This window comes from Symphalangus syndactylus, chromosome 15 (genome assembly GCF_028878055.3).
Source record: "Symphalangus syndactylus isolate Jambi chromosome 15, NHGRI_mSymSyn1-v2.1_pri, whole genome shotgun sequence".
In the NCBI taxonomy this organism is placed as follows: Eukaryota; Metazoa; Chordata; class Mammalia; order Primates; family Hylobatidae; genus Symphalangus; species Symphalangus syndactylus.
Window position 1 is genome coordinate 55087606 of NC_072437.2, and position 18024 is coordinate 55105629.

An 18024-nucleotide genomic window follows, 5' to 3' on the forward strand; every position below is an offset into this window, starting at 1 on the left:
TATTCACATGACTGATTCACTCTGAATTAAAATTAACTTATGATTTCTACTTTTGTTTTTAATGTGATTTAAAAACTGATTATATTTGATAAGTCTCTTTACTTTTAAAATATTTTTATCAGATATCCCTGGATTTTTGTACAAAAGCTTTTCTCCAACGTTTTCCTTATTGCTATCACACTGCTTTTGTTCAGAGATGGAACAAGTATTCTTTTATCACTCTGAAGATGAGACATGTCTTTTATACAGGAGCATGTATGTAACAAAGTTCTAGCCAAAGACATAGAAAGGAAAGTCTTCTGGGGACTTCTGGGACTACTTTGTGTTTTTACCAATATCTTGATTGGATGCAGCTGTCTGGTTTTGATGAGAAAAATGCCCAGGGAATCATCAAGGTAGTAATCCAGATCCCTGAGCATAATAAGCTTATGTAGCAATCCAGCAATCACTAAACTTAAGACTTTCTAATAAGTGAACAATCAACATCTTATGGTTATTCCACCATCACATAGTCTTTGACTAATCATGCAAAGCAACTATCATGGACAAACAGGCATAGCCTCAATTCTGACAGTTGGTACAGTTTTAAACAAACAAGCAAAATCAATGGGATATAATGAAATAGGTGATTTTCCAACCCAAAAAGAGACTAGGAAAAATGAATATGCCATATGGGTGCAATGAAAATTAGGTGTCTTTATCATGACATCTCACTTTCATACTGTGATGTTCCTAGCCTAGGGCAATTTCACTTGCTGTCAAGTGAGAGATTGGGAAGACAGTATGATCTGGCTAAAAGAAAATAGAATGAAAGCTGAGACATCAGAAACGTGGTTTTGGTTCTATTCTAATTTTTTGATAGTAACTAACAGCCTTTATGCAACATTACAAATCCAAGATGGTTAATGTATCTTAGCAAAAACAATAGACATATTTTAAAGTACATTAAAATGAACTACATATTTAGATTAGTAATTATTTGTGCAGATAAATTATAAATACTACTATCACAATACACATTTATCTCACCTTAAAAATCATTATTTTCTTTTGAATTGTAAGCCACATTAGATTTTATTCTTTAGCATGTAGAAGATAGAAAAAGCTGAACAGAAAAACCTACACAAAGAGGCAAATAATAGTCAATTTTACAATACAGAATCTTTATTTTTAAAAAGAAGCAATAGTATCATTGATACAGAATGTCTTTTCCTTTCCATGTGGACATTATCCAAGTGTACCCCTGTGACCAAAGAGATAATACTAGGCCATGAATAAAATGGGGCTATTTACCTTCACCTGTGAGGCTTATAAACTTTCTTTTACTTTCTCATTAAAAAAAAAAAAACAACTTTTTTTTCTTTTATCCTCTATGCCATGTGTATTACTTGGTAAATAATAGCTGCCTAATAAATATTTGCTGATATATCAACAGGTTTCCAACCTAATTAAGATAAAAATCCTAATGAAAACAGTTAGATACAGTTTTTAATCTATCAAATTAGCAGTTTCTAAGGAAACTAATGAATATTGAAGAAGATATAATAAAATAAGTCATTTTTATTCAATGCTGGAGGGAGAATAAATTGATACAAGCATATATTAGTTAGGCATGTTTCCTCTTTTGTAAAATAAAAACAAAATTGATTCCTAGATAGGGATTAAATGAAATAATGTATAAAAGCATCCAGCACAATAGCTTGGCACATGGTGAAAGTTAAATCCTGATAATTTACAATGATAAGATAGGGAAGCATTAATTGGACATATTTTTACACTTCTTTAAAATAATGGGTCTCCCTCTCAACCATAAACTTGGGTAACATATTTTTATGTTTACTGTTGTACTCCAATACAGTGTATAGTGCCCACCATATTATCATTCAGAAAATATTTGTTAAATTTATAGAGTTTATTTAGCTCCCCTAATTATAAAAGAGAATCTTTTTATGCAAACCTGTAATAGATATCAGTGGGGAAAATAATACAACTTATATTCAATGAATAAGCATATATAAGAGGTAGTGTGACAGTATAAAAACACAGGCTCTAAATTCCAAAGAAATGCATTCAAACTCTAACTTGTTGTTCACTATTCATAAGTTATTCAACCTTTTGGAACTTTCAATTATGTGCCTCCACACTGGAGATTATCAAAGACATCTCTCTTAATGGTGTTTCTGTTACACTAAATGAGAAAATATGCATTTAAGGCATTGTACACTACATAATCAAAGTGACACAGTGGATTAGAACTCAGATCTTTAACTACTTCACCTGAATCCAAAATTTCAGATTTGAAATATACCACAGAGAAGCTCTTTACAAGACCCTTTCCTGATCTCAAGACCCTTATCTGATCTTCAGACAAGACCCTTAACTGATCTCAAAGTTGGTAAGATTGTGAGATTCCCGTCACAGTATGTGCTCTATTCACTTCAGCACAATCTCTCCTTTTGTTTCTCCTTTCCTTCAATGATTACAATGCCTGAAACATTCCATGTTGCCTGTTTTCCATAGGAACCCTGTGGTTTATGTTAAAGGAGCATCTTAGTCTGTTTTGTGCTGCTGTCACATAATATTTGAGACTGGGCAATTTACTATAAACAGAAATTTATTTCTCATAGTTCTGGAGGCTGAGAAGTCCAAGGTTGAGGGTCTAGCATCTGGTGAGAGCTTCTTGCTGTGTCCTCCCATGGTGCAAGGCAGAAAGGCAAGAGAGTGCAAGCTCCTGAAAGAGAGAGGTGGGAGAAGGGGGCTGAACTTATGCTTTTATTAGGAGCACACTCCTGTGAGAACTAACCTTCTGCTGCAATAAAGGCATTCATCCATTCATGAGGGTGGAGCTCTCATGACCTAATCACCTCTTACAGGTTCCACCTCTCCACACTATTGCTTTGAGTATTAAGTTTCCAACCCATAAACTTTGGGGGACACATTCAAACCACAGCAGGATGTGAATTAAGAAAACAAAACAAAACAAAACAAGACAAAACAGATCAGAGAGACTTGTGTGTCTGGTTGAGAGTTTGGTTGGCAAGGTGAGTGTTGAAAAGCTCCCTCTTCTCAATATAGCAAACAGCCAGGAACTGTAAATTTGATTTGTGTCTACTGTCTTAGCAGGGAAAAAAGCTATTTCTGCTTAGGAAAGCTTTTGTGTAGTTGTGTTTGTGATGTCAAAGTTCAAAAGAAATAGAGAAGAAGCAAATATAGAAAACAACTTTTTTGTTTTTTGCATATTTTTCTGATATATTTTTTCCTCAAAGTTCCTATATATCAGAACCTACATGAGTAAGTTCAATTTTAAGGATTATTAATAGATGATATTATTATCATTAATGTAGTTTTATAGTGTTTCTATAAGAGTGTTTATAAATGTACCAAAGTGTGATTAATGCTTCTATGGGTCTTGTATTTACCTAGAAACTCTTTCTTCCTAATGAGACAATGCTCAAACAGACTGGCTCACTAATCTTGACAATTTCATTGGGAAGTCAGGATGTAAAGATTTAAAAATTAGGCAAATAATAACAATAAGAGCAAAGCAATTTATATGTGCCAGATACTGTATTAAGTGGCTTATATCTACTAATTAATTGATGTCTCACAACAACCTTTTGAAGTGGGACTATTTTCCCACTTTACAGATAAGAAGACTGAGGTTGAGACAATTTAAGTAATTTGTCTAATGTCACACAGCCATCAGGTTTTAAGTTCAACAGTCTGGCTCAAGAAAATCACACCACTTACTAAATGTTAGCTAGTGATAATATTTAAACTAGAAATAAAGCTTACTTTCCATCCAGTTGTTTTCTTTATCTAGATTGCAAGTAAACATCAAGTGAGTTTTCCAAGTTACTTTTTTTTTTTTTTTTTTTGAGACGTCTTGCTCTTGTTCTCCAGGCTTGAGTGCAACGGCACCATCTTGGCTCACTGCAACCTCTGCCTCCCAGGTTCAAACAAGTTTCCTACCTCAGCCTCCCAAGTAGCTGGGATTACAAGCACCCGCCACCACACCAGGCTAATTTTTTGTATTTTTAGTAGAGATGGGGTTTCGTCACGTTGGGCACACTGGTCTCAAACTCCTGACCTCAGGTGATCCACCAGCCTCGGTCTCCCAAAGTGCTGGGATTACAGGCATGGGCCATGGCGCCTGGCCCCAAGTTATATTTTCTCAGGAAGGAACTGAGACCCCAAATGAGTAAACTGTGTGCAGTGATACTTTCATTCCATCAGAGAGAGAAAGAAGCCAGAATTGTCCATCTCTCTTCTCATATTCCCATAGCTTTTGTGGTTTCATCCAGCAGTTCTGTGGGCTGCATTGTTAACTGTGAGTCAAGTCTTCTTGATTCGATGTCTCTTTGGAGTTTTTAATATTCCTTATTTTCTTACGATTTTCTATAAATAGAGTCATTTGAATTCAGTATTGTTCTGATTGTTTATAGAGTTTAGTTTGGCTGTAGATTACGACAATATCTTTTGTATAAAAGTGTAATTTTATTAAACCGAAGGTGGGTTTTTTTCCCTTGATAACTTTTTGACATTGAGACTGTCAAGAAAGATGGATTTGTATTTTAAATGCTTTGAAGTTGAGACAATTTAAATAAGAGAAATTTCAAATGTCTCACTGAGACACAGCAAATTCCTCATCGCCTGAAGCAGATAAAGAAAAAGCTGACTTATTTGAATTCTACTTTTAAAGCTGTTTTAAAATTGTAATGATGGTGTATTTGTGTGTGTTAGAAGTTTTAAAGTTTAGTAAAATTATAAAGTAAAAATCAATAATATGCATGCTTTTGATAATATCAACATTTTCATTGAGATTTAATTTTCTGAACATTACAAGTTGGAACTTTAGAAGGTAAGGCTTGAAAGGATATTAGTTTGGCAAAATCACCTCTAGAGGTGCACACGTAAAAAAATCATTTTTTCATATTTCTGTCTCAATGTTTTATTTAAGTGAAATCAGATAAAAAGCATGTTTCATAGGACAGTTGAATAAAGAAAAATATCCTAAGATGTAGCCTGAAAATGAATATATGGAAAAAAATATGTTCACAGCTTCCCCACTTCCATTTCTAGGCCAGTTAATATCTACTTTGACCTCACCACAAAATAAAAAGTACATATTATATTGTGATTCACCATACATGTCCAATTGCACAATTGAAATGAGTCTCATGAAATATTAAATGTGGTACATTCTATGACTCTTTCTGTGTATTATTTTTATATATTATATATGCAATATTTCATTGTCTTTAAAACTGAATACTGGTTATTACATCCAATTGAACTTTATGATCTACTATTTAACTTTTTGAAGTTTTGTTTTTGTGTTTGTTAAATGCACACAAAATGTATTTATTGCAACTGAGAAATTACTTTTTCTTACACTCTAATCTTAAAATTCCAGAAATAGTTTAGTTAATTCCCACATCTCTGTAAGTTCCCACAATAACTCTTTCCCTTTTTTTTCATTTCATTTTAATAGCAACGCCTCTGTTGAGGTGCTATGTCTAAAAGCTATAGAAGTATTTTTTATAAGGTTTCTAGTTGCACTGATAGTTATATAATATTCTACCAACTGCCCATAAATCACATAAAAAAAAGCAATGTCACAGTTGACCCTTCATAGCCTGTTACTGCAGATTGTAATAGATTTTGATTTCAATTTAGAAATAAGGCTTTTAAATACTTAAAGACATTGATATGTGAAAGAATAGATGTGAGTTCTGTCATTCAAGTAGTAAAAGGATAGCTCACCCAACTCATAGTCCAGATAAATCCCAATTTCTTTTGGCTTTTCCTTTAGCAGAAGAGTGACTGAAACAGCGCCTCAGGCCCCACAGTCACCACTTTGCTTCTGAATTATTCAGAGTCTGTTCTGCCTTGACAGGGACTGCTTTCCCTTCCTGGACAGGAATTCTTACAAAGCCTCAGGGTCCATTTGGGCTTGTCATCCAGTAATATTTGCTTGAATCAAATCTTTCAGAACCCAGAACTAACATGAAATTAGCAACATTAACTTTTACCTTTTATTCGCAAAAGTAGTAGATTTTTTATTTTCAGATACAAGCAGATTACTATGTGCTGTTCCAGATTCTAGAGTTACATCTTCTTTACATTTCCGGGTTTTTTTTTTTTGTTTGTTATTGTTGTCTTTTTGTATGTGTGTGTTTTGTTTTGTTGTTCGTTTGTTTGCTGCATAGCTACAAACTGTGGAGGAGGAGGGCACCCTTCTTTCCTTAACTGGAATGAATAGAGGGCTAAGGTTTCCAAGCTTTCACACTTGTGTTAAATAATTTTGCTGTCCACCAGGTATTTTACCTCTGGCATCACACACTTCTCTGCCACCTCCTTTTGTAGACCGTGGAGTGTGGAAATGTGGACTGAAAATGCTGCTGTGCTTGCAGGGAGTTTCTATTGAATGTCCTTTCCTTCCTCTGCTAGCCTTGAAAGCACTGTCTCTTGCTCACATACTAGAAACTCCTTTCAGGTGCTTAAATTCAGAGGATAATTTCCACCTTTGATTTTCCATTTTCCTTCTCAGTTCTAATGTTTTTTTCTGTCTTTGTTGGCTATGAGTTTTTGTACCTCTATCATTTGTGATGAGAAACAACCTTCTCTATGGGCCCCTGGTGGCCCCAATAGTCAGGGGGCTGAGAGAACAGGGTACATAGCACTTATAGGTTCTTCTTGCAGGAAAGGGTCAAGATCTGGTTGTACTTCTTGCACAAACATGTTTGTTCCTACCTTATCCTCTTGCTCTTGGTGACATAGAATAGCTTGGAAATTTCTATCATCTTTCCCAGATGGATAGGGCTCCCGAATTGCCCCTTGGGGCATTGATGAAGACAGGGCAAAAGAAACCATCATCTAGATCTGCTCAGAGGTGTTGGATGCAGAAATAACAGAAGTTCTGTCCACATCTGATGGTGACAGGGTCTCTCAAGTAATCTAGACAAATTGAGCAGTTAGCTTCTGCTTGAAGTCCTGCCAAGGCTGCTGCAACCACCATTGGACCTGTGAATGAAGGTCTGGAGTGAGGTGAATTTTCTTCAAAGGGTTTGGTTCTGCAGGAATTCTGTAGGTTCTGCAGATACATCCAGCTCCTTCCTGTTCCAAATGTCTCTTCATAAATTACAGATGGTCCTTGATGTTCTGGAAGGCCACGGTTCCTCAGTTGCAGAGGTACGTGCCCAGAGGAGCTCTACTTACAACCTGGAGCCAATTGCAGATTAGTTGGGCAACTGGCTGTCTTTGGTAGCTCAGAGGATACGAAGCCAAAATCAGCAATTCTCTTGGTCAAAAAGCAGACAGGACTCTAAAGTGCCAATTTGTTCTTGGATCAGGTAGCTATGGGCAGTCTTCTGCAGAAGATCTCAGGGAGGGATTTCAGAGGCCAGTCTTGCTGCAGATTTTGTGGTTAGTGATGTAAATATGGCATATATATATACATTACTAGGATGGTGGACCTATTAGGATTCCCCCTATAAGAGATTGGTGGCCCAAAATACAAAAAAAAAAAAAAAAAAATTAGCCGGGCTTGGTGGCGGGCACCTGTAGTCCCAGCTACTCAGGAGGCTGAGGCAGGAGAATGGCCTGAACCCCGGGGGGCGGAGCCTGCAGTGAGCCAAGATCGCGCCACTGCACTCCAGCCTGGGCGACAGTGAGACTCTGTCTCAAACAAAAAAAAAAAAAAAAAAAAGAGATTGGTGGCCCCTCCATCCAGAAGAATGGTTAGTCCTATGCTGTGGATGAATGAATATTCAGAGGTCCTGGTTAGTGAGAAAGGGATCTCTCATGATTAAATCAGGCCAGGTGGGCCAGGCACTGTAATAATACACATGATATCATTTGTGTCTTCATAAACCTCTTTCCAGCCCCTTAACAAGCTTTAATCTCAGGAAACTGAAGCTCTGAAAGCCTGAATGAAGCTTATTTATATTCCAATCCAGACACATGCAACTCTGGAGCCCACCAATTTGATCTGAAGATGGGTCTTCCTATTTTCCTGTATGCCTAATCTATGCCCATTGCTAGCCATTTTTTTTTTTTTTTTACAGCTGCAAGAAAACCATCACTGAAATTTTAGACGATTCAAAAGTTGTATTCTCAGATGATTAATCTTGTAAAACATGTAGTTTCAGTATACTTAAAAGTTATAAATTTTGTCAGGGGCCTGGTTTTAATGAATACAAGTTTATAATACCCTCCTTTTTCAAATATTTTTCATATGCATTTAATGCGAATATGGGCCAGGTGCAGTGGCTCATGCCTGTAATCCCAGGACTTTGGGAGGCTGAGGCAGGAGAATGTCTTGAGCCCAGGGGTTTGAAACCAGCCTGAGCAACATATTGAGACCCTATCTCTACAAAAAAAATTTTAAATAGCAGGAAATGGTGGCACATGCCTATTGTCCAAGCTACTCAGGAGGCTGAGGTGGGAGGATCACTTGAACCCAGAAGGTCGAGCCATGTATATGCACTGAGTCATGATCATGCCACTACACTGCAGCCTGGGTGACAGACCCTGTCTCAAGTAAAAAAAAGTAGTAATGTAAAGTAAGAAAAGAAGTAAATGTGTTTTGAAAATGTTTAGCAATTCACTGATTCAGGACTTCTTCATTGACAAACATGACTATTTTCAGTTTGTTAAGCTGGGTCTGCTGAAGGCTAATACATTTGATTTTTCTGAAAATATACATGTTAAAGGCTTGTCTATGAATGTACCATTTGATTACATTTATTAAGAGATGGAATTCAGCTATTTGTTATGTCTCATCCTTCTCTTATTTTCTAAAAAATCAATTCACTTGTAGGGATCAAATCTAATCTTAAATTAGTGAAGTTAACTAAAGCATAGACATTGAAAAGTTTCAGAACAGCTACAGATGTGCAGATTTGTTAACTGCAATTTGATGTAGTCTGATGGCCACCTGAATTCTCTAGCATCTTAGCCCCATTTTTGTACTCCTTCACACACACACACACACACACACACACACACACACCTTTTCCAAGATGCTATTGTGGCCTGTAGTCTGTTTAGTTTAACTTATTTGTTGTTCATATTTATGGTTTTTGGCATTTTCATCTGACTGCATTCTCTCATACCTGTTACATTTAAACATGTAGCTCTAGATTAGAGTTTTGGTCCCCGGTTCCCCACCACTGGACAGAGTCATTGGACAGTGCCTGGTTGCATTGTGAGGTTTGCTGCTTGCTTCAGCCATCTCTTTGGTATCTATGTGCACCCTCTCCTACCTTTGTAACATCTACAGTGCAAGTATCTACCTGACTTATGCTCCGTCTCCTCCTCTCCCGTATGGCTTCTTCCATTTGCAGTTCCTCTGTATTAGTCGTCCACAACCATCTTATTCTCTAGCAATTGGCCATAAAGAAAATTTCTGAAAAATAAGTCACAATATTCCTTTAAGTTATATTTAAGATGAATAGGTATGTTCCTTTAGGGGGAAGTTTAAGCTGAAAAAGTTTATTATCTTCTCTCAAAAGCTGTATTATCAGATGATCTATCTTATAAAACACATAGAAATTCTGTACAGTTAAAAATTATAAATTTTGTCATGGACCTGGTTTTAATTCATGCATGGTTACCATGCCCTCCTTTTTCAAATATTTTTCATATGTATTTGAAGGGAATATGGGCCAGGTGCTGAAATTATATGCTGAAAATTATAGTATACAATTATTTTACCTATTCAGCTAGTTTTGTAAATTTATACTTTGATGTCCCTGATGCTTCAGACCTTGTCCTCTTGGAATGACATTTTTGGTGTCTTAGATGATACTGTCAAATTTTGCCTTGAGGCAATGTATTCTAACGCAGATTTTTATTGGAACTGAGCAAGCCTCTTAATTTCAAATATTCAATTAATATATAATAAAGTAGTGCCAAATTTTATCAGTTCCAGAGTGCTACTTATATAGAGAGGTTATTGAAAGTAAGTAGTATATGCATGCTGAGAATTTCCAACGTACACTAACTTTCTTCACTACTAGATTGCTAGCACCCCACACAAAGCCTGCATTTAGAAGATTCTTAATATATTTGCAGAATTAAGTAAATAAACTAATGCTTGTGTTCTCAATTCTAATATCAATAGTAAAATTGACTTAAATAATATTTATTTGTCAGTGTTGGTAGTGGAATTCATAATTTTCTTTTGCACAATAAATGATCATGCTCTCAAGAAAAGAAAACAAAACGAAAAGAAAAAAAGAAAGAATTCAGTAGAATAATGCAATATGTGATAAGTAATGTTAAAAAGCCTCCTTGGTGGTTCCAGTTTATTTTCCCTTAGAGTTTTTAAGTGTTACAAAAGATACTGACATTAATTGTTCCAAAACAAAGCTTCATTTTTCTTCCAGATATGCGGAATGCTTCCATGAACACAAATTGGGCCACTTCAAAAATATTTATGTTAATCAGTAACTGCTTTGGAGTGTGTTCATCCCTGTTAGCCTTTTTGATTAAGGAGTGTGTTAGTAAGGGGAAAATGAGCTTACATGCTCCATCTCAACCCTTTCTCTCCACATTACTTTGAAACAGTTCCTTTGAAATACTATTAGTGCTACACTCTATCTATGACTTGTGAATTGGGCTATTTTACAAACCTCTCTGCTCCCCCAACCCCCTTTGAGGACAGGATGGATTCAACTACTCCTGGCTCAGTCTCCCTTCTTCCATCAGGAGTCACTGTGGTGGAGTAACAACCACAGTGTCAGAGTTCACACAGAGAAAAACAGTTCGTAAGAGTATGAAACAATGAGCTAGTGGTGCTAAGGACAGGCTACATGTTTCCATGTAAATTTCCCTCCAGCTCTCCTGAGTGTCTTTGAACAGGTTCTCCCTCAAACACTCTGCCATACAGCCAGACGCTAGGTCAGGGAGCATCTCTGCGGGTTAAAGAAAACAAATTCTTTGGAAATAGCAGTGGGGTTGAATGTATGTTTCAGTGTCAGCCTGCAAGTGGCCTGAGCATGCCCGCATGACAGCGTCTCACGGCAACGCTTCTGAGGAAAGGAAATTGTAAGGCTGTTCCCACTGACAGTCACGCAGAGAGACTCTGCTGGCAAAGTTCTGGACTAACTCCAGTCATTACACATTTGGAAAGGGTTTCACACAAAGGTATTTTGTGCATGAATGGTCTAGAGGAATAGGTTTCTGGACCAACTGGTGTGTAGCTAATTTTAAAAAGTCAGTTTACCATAACAATTATTTTATGGGCTGTAGAGCAGATCTCATTAAAGAAAGAAGGGAATCATAAATTAGAGGAGAAGCAAACACATTAATATGCCTAATGCTGCTTTTCTTAACAAGAACATTACAAATAGGATTAAGCATAGAGCTTTATCTTATCTTTCCTTCTGCTTTATTTAAAAAATAAAAATTAATGTTTAGTGAAGATTTTCAGATATGAGGTCTCTCAAATTCCTTGTTCTGTTTCTCGTGAATATTTCCAGAATGCCTACTAGTTTGTTAAAAACCGCTTCAAGGTCGTCCTAATGCTTTTACTAGTTTACTTAATTTTCATAGACCCTTTTGTTTTATAGAAATATTTTGAAATTTGTATGTATTAAGGTTTTGTTTCTCCAGGTGGCTACCCACTTTCTTCTAAAATCTGTTTTGGAATTAGAATGAGATGTTTAAGGCTGTTCTTGATAGCTATTAGAGAAAATAAAATATGTATGCCCCATCACATCGTTTGATGAAAAAAAGCTTGATATTTTCAGTTTCATTTAATTGATTTATTTTAGAATACAGGCTTTCATGAGGAGTGAGGTGGTTCAAATATTTGTTCCTTTATTTTTTATTTATCACTCCTCTCACATACTTTCTCCAAACATTAATATATATTTTCAGGCCAGGTGCGGCAGCTTAGCACTTTGGGAGGCTGAGGTGGGAGAATTGCTTGAGGCCAGGAGTTTGATATCAGACTGGGCAACATAGCAGGATCCCATCTCTGCCCGAAACTACCACAATTAGCTGAGTGTGGTGGCATGCACCTATAGTTCCAGCTTCTCAGGAGGAGGCTGAGATGAGAAGGTCACTTGATCCCAGGAGTAGTTCCAGGCTGAAATGAGCTATGATTGTGCCACTGCACTCCAGCCTGGATGACAGCAAGACTCTCTCTCTCTCTCTCTCTCTACATATATATATTATATATATATATATACACACACACACGTACATACACACAGACACACACACACACACATATATAAAAAATGTGATTTTTTTAAGGAAAGCATTTTATGTATCTATGCAATATGTGCAAGGTACTGAACAACTGTAAGATACATTCCCCAAGTTTTAGGGATGGTTTTAAAGTTCTCAATTCTCTTATAAATCTTGTCGTTCAATTCCCTTTTTATTATTTCATTAATCCCAAAATATTAACTGAATATCTACTACATCTTAAGCAGTGATGGATTCAGATTTGTAGGAACCTGAGCTGATATAATTTTGGAGTCTGTTTTTAATAAAATATTACAGAAAGACATATTTTATGAAATGATGGATGTTTATCAGGAGCACATGAACTTACAAACACATTGCTTGGGGCCCCTCCCAAGGCCTTGGAAGGGATTTGTGTAAAGAAGAGACCCTGAAGCTTAAAGATTTCATTTTCTTCATGGGAAATCTGCCTGCAATTTCAAGCACTATGGCTAGTACTGGAGGTATAGAGATAAAGATAACATGATTAGCATTACATTCATGAAGCTTATGGTTTAGAATGAAATATTTAATCAAAGCTCATATACAACAACATTTCTGTCCCTATGCTACTCTGGGTGATCTTTTGACTTATGAAGCTCCTCTCATTTGATCTCCTTTCCTGTTCTACACACTGTGGGTTCTGATACCCAACTCACTGCATTCAAATTCCCTTCTTTTTTGACCACATCAACTATTATTCTTAGAACATTTTGCATAATCTATTTCTGGAATGGAAGTCTAATCTTACTCCACCAATACAAAGAAGTATTCAGATTTCTGAGTAAAGGGTGGTCTCTTATGTCTTGAGGTTTTGCAAATGTGTTTCTCTACCTCTATCTGGATACTATGTTTTCCGTATTTCCCCCCAGCAGAGTTCTAGTAATGCTTCCACGCTTCGTTCAAACATCAAAAATTCTGAACATGACTTTGAAGGTAGACGTACCTGAATTCAGTTCTTAGCTTAGGCACACTACTTAACATCTATAAATCATGTATTTCTATAAAATGAATATAATCATGCTTCTTAAGTATTTTTTGTCATAGAGAAGTAACAGTTAAGGTAATGGATATGTAACCCACAATATCACTATATAGTTTACATTTAGCCTTGTGTCAAGCTGCATCATAAGAAAGCTTACTTTTGCTCTTCCCCTTAGTATATTCTTCATGACAGTCCATGTAGATAAACAACTGGCTTATGAATGCTAAATCACCAAGCACATTCTAAAAGTAAAAATGTAAAATATTTATTTTGTAACTCAATATTCATAAAGTAGGTTCCATACGACAAATTCATTTTAAAATACAGGGACTTAAAATTTTGTATCCTTTAAAAATTAGTATATTTTCCCCCATTATATAAAATCACTTATGAAACTGTGGGGGTATAAAAAGGTTCAGGATTTAGAGCTAAAGTTTGTGTATAATAATGATAACTATATTCCCTTCACAGACACCTTTTAATTTTTTTTACATTGCTTTGATTTTTGCTATGTATTTTAATAACCTTTATTTCAATATTCTACATTTTTAGAAATAGGAAGATATTCACAGGGAAATGAAAAGGAAATATCTAATTCTATTTTGAAAGTAGTGCATACCTTCAAGCAATTTGCTATTCAAAATGTTCAAAAATCAACTTAGATTAAAATGAGTAGAATGAAAACACTGAACTTGATAATGACATTTCAAAAACTAAGGGATAGCTTTGATGAAAGGATCTATTATTTAAAATTCTGATGGTGACAAAATGTGCACCATGTTTAAAATATAATTTCAAATAAATTTTATTTGGGCCTCAAAACACCTCTGTGAAGTAATAACAAAACTCTACCCAAAGACTCACCTTCATAGATTTCACCAGAAACTTTAAAATCCCAAGATATTGTATGATGTGACCACTGCTCATTTGAGGAAACATGAAATACTAGTTAATCTGTTGGTTATTGGATTGGCTTGAATGTCCTACTTTGTAATTTACCTGCTTAAGAGCTTTTGAAAAGTTGCTGAAACTCTGGGTGCCTGAGCTTCTCCATCTGTAAAATGGAGATAATATATCACCTACTGAATAGTACTGCTCCAATAATTGAATAAGATGATCCAGGTAAAAAGAGAACTTATGAAAGTGTCTGACATTTAATACCTGTTCAATGCTATTAATGATTTTTATTATTTGTTCTGAAATTAAAAATTGCCTTCGATTTCCAATGTCTGCCAAGGGTATCTCAAGGGAAAAGGAAGTTACTGCATATTCTCTAGAATAATGCTGGAAACAGAGAGACTTGTTGGCAGAAGTGATATCACTGTAAAATCATATAGAATTTATTACAAAACATTTGCTTTGGAAAGAACAAGTCAGTTATGTCATTAGAAAATCTTCACAAATTTATGTTTAAAGACTCTTTCTAAAAAATGTCCATTTTTTTTTTCAAGAGTTCAGGAAAGCCAACAATGTGCTGTGAATATCAAGAATCCAATATTTGTTTTTTTTTTTTTTTTTTTTTGTTTTGGTAGCATTTTTAGTTTAAGATGTCTTGAATGTAAAATAAAATCCAAGACTGGATCTTACGAGTAAGCGGTAAGAGAGGGTATAATTAAACAAAAATATATGAGATTCGTGAAAACTCTGGGATAACAGACAGAAAATAGTATAGGGAAAACCTGACTCCTGAAAGACTTATATCAATCCAAATATATTGTTTATAGAAATGAATCTCTGGAATGGTCCAGTGACTGATTCTCTGACATCTCAAGTAGGAGAGGTAATATAATATGATTTATGGAGTTGTCAAGGAAGAAGATAATTTAACATTGATTTGTTATTTTTGCCAAGAAGGTATAATTGTAATACAGGATCATATTTTAAATAGTAGAAGTCAAAATGAAAATAGTTGAATTGGAAGTTTGAGCTATTCTGAACTAACATAATACACAATTAAGCCCCAAAATTGAAGTCTGCAATGTAAACTTTTATCCTTTCAAATTTTGAGACTGTAATGTCATACTTTATGTAACAGTAATTATGCTGAAACTTAAAACAAAAACCATTTACCTGATCCTCTATTCAGTCCTTCATCCCCAGCGTTACTACAACCCAATCCTCTACTGGGAGGCTTCCTAGTGAAGCAGGAAGACCTGACCCGCAGCCTAAAAGCGTGAGTTTAAATCTGTTTTCAAACGGACAGCAGACGGAAGTACTGGGCGGAAGAGGGCGGTTCCCCAGTAAAAGCCCCACCCTCAAGCCTGGAAACCCACGGCCCTAAATGAGAACAGTTACGCCTGCTTTCACGCCCAAAAGTTGCCTTTTGGCCTGCTATGCGCCCCCTTATCCTGTACCCACATAAATCCCAAGCCCCTGGCTAGATGAGCAGATGAACAGAAGAGCAGAAGAACAGCAGAAAGGCGTGGCAGAGAAAAGGGAAGGAACGTCTGAACGCTGAGAGGCGTTCGGCTGGGGGCAGTCAGAGAGGAGATCGGCAGCCGGACAGTCAAACTCTAGGGTAAGATCATCTTCCCACTCCATCGCTTTCCAGTTCCCCATCCATCCTGCTGAACACCACCTCCACCACTCAATAAAACCCCTGCATCGTCCTTTAAGTCCATGTGTGACCTGATTTTTCCCGGACACCAGACAAGAGCTCAGGATAAAGGAAGTTGTCACTCTGGCCCTCTGTCCTTGCGAAAAGGCAGAGGGTCCACTGAGCTGTTTAACACTTGGGCCGTCTGTGAACAGCAAGGCTAAAAGAGCATACGGTAACACATGCCTATTTGGGCTCCGGGAGTTGCAGACACCCATCCCTGGACACTGTCATGGGGTCAGAGCCCAGGGCACTCGCCTGGGCTCCTGCACCTGCCTGTCTGTGTTCCCCCTCCCATAAGGGGTTTGAGCTTGCAAAGTGGCAGAACAGATGAGCCACACCCCTGTAGCACATCCCGTGAGGGGGGTCAGGGAACTCTCCTGTTTCGTCTTTAAATAATGTACCCTTGGACAAATTACTGTCATCTATCAGAGCTTCTGTTTCCCAATTTGTATAATGTGGATTATGATCTGATCCATGTCCCCACACACCTGGTATATTGGAGTATTGTATAGAGTGAGAGCTCAATGGATGTTTTAGAGATGTATTACACAGCTGAGCCATTTTTGTGCCATGGAAGAGGAAGACTGAAGAGTCCATTATTAATCCTTATTTTGCTCTGCACCATCTCTGTGGCCTTGGGAAAATCAATGAGTTGCCCTAAACTTCAGGCTCCTCATTTATAAAAATGGAGTTATTCATACTTACATAGGAAAAGTATCATGGCTATTAAACAAGATAATGTGTATAAACTGCCTAACACAGCTCTTGACATAGAGTGGGCTCTCAACAGATGGTAGCTATTATTGTTATTAAATTATATAGTAGAAACTCTTCAACAAGCTTGCTCATGCATGGCTTTAATAGTGAATTTAAATAAATATTTAAACATTTAGTTTCTGTTTTAAAAAGTTATAGGTATGCATGAAATTTTACGTACCAGAGTATAAAATTCCAGTAGTGTTATCAGGGTGTGTTTTTCCTGTTTTAGAACAGCATTTTTTTCCCTCCAAGGAAGAGAAGGGGAGATTTGTTGCCATGTTCCTATCATGGGGTCTCTGTTAGCCTGGATACAGGATAAACAAATGTTTGTGGTACTCAGAGTGGTAATAGTTAACAACAATGATAATAATTTTAAAATAATAAAGCCCCAGTGATATAGAGGTGCTATTTCAAGCATTTTATGTGCATTATCCAGTTTAATCTTCTTAGCAACCTGAGATTAGCAACTCTTCTTATCCTCATTTTAAAGATGAAAAGTTTAAGGAAAAAGAAGTTAAAGTACTTGCCTAAGGTCACACTGTAAGGTAGTTATATGACCCTAGTGTCATATGACTGGTAGAAATCTAAGAAAAAGATTGAAAAAGAGAAATAGAATAGGGGTCTTAGAACCACCATTTTTTTGGCTGACTTTTGAAACTCTAAGAGTGTTTTTGTTTGGTTTTGTATTAACCACTATCACCACTGCCACCTACTCATCTTCAATTCTTTTTTCTTCAGACTCCACCTGGGATTTGGTCCTCATGATTCCACTGAAAAAGTATTAGTTATCATACACTGAGTTCCTGAAATTGGCAAGTCCAGTGACCAGGTCTCAATATGCCTGTCAAGTCTCAGCACACTAGCCAAGTGGTTGCCTTCCTCCTGCTTGAACACTTACTACTCTTAATTGTCTTTCTCACTGGCCATTTGCCCATCTCCTTTGCTGGTTTTCCACCTCTTTTGACCCCTGAAATTTATACCATTTCCAAACTTTCTCATCGTCTATACTATGCTCATATAAGGTCAATAACAAGATATTAACTATTCCTTCTACAATAATAATTCTTAAACATAAGTCTCGTGATAAAGTTCTTACCTGCCCTGCAGCACACCAACACTTTTATCCTCAGTGCTCTGTATTTCAGATTATGACAATGTTGTCTACTCACTTGTTTAGATTAAAATCCTAGAAGTCATGCTTAATTCTGCTCTTTTCTTCACATTCACCTTAAAGGCCAGTCACAACTATATTTAAATTGTAATTTACAGCCAATCATTTCTTAGTATCTCCAGTGCTATACCCGAGTGCAATGACCTATTCACTGGTTTCCCTGCTTCTTCTCTTTCCCTCCACAGTACATGTCCACATTACAGCCAGAATAATAAACTTTTTAAAGCAGTTATCAGATCACATCACAATAGAACAAATGTAAAACCC

At 36.5% G+C, this 18024-nt stretch overlaps 1 long non-coding RNA gene across 1 annotated transcript; it reads right to left on the reverse strand.

Annotated features, from left to right (window-relative positions):
* Nucleotides 1-1142: 1142 nt before the first annotated feature.
* Nucleotides 1143-15687, reverse strand: LOC129464180 (uncharacterized). Its single transcript, XR_008651462.2, has 5 exons — nt 15299-15687; nt 14228-14282; nt 12575-12701; nt 9270-9412; nt 1143-2731 (listed from the first exon to the last, which is right to left on the reverse strand). It is a non-coding gene; the product is annotated as an uncharacterized lncRNA (long non-coding RNA).
* Between the last annotated feature and the right edge of the window lie 2337 nt (nt 15688-18024).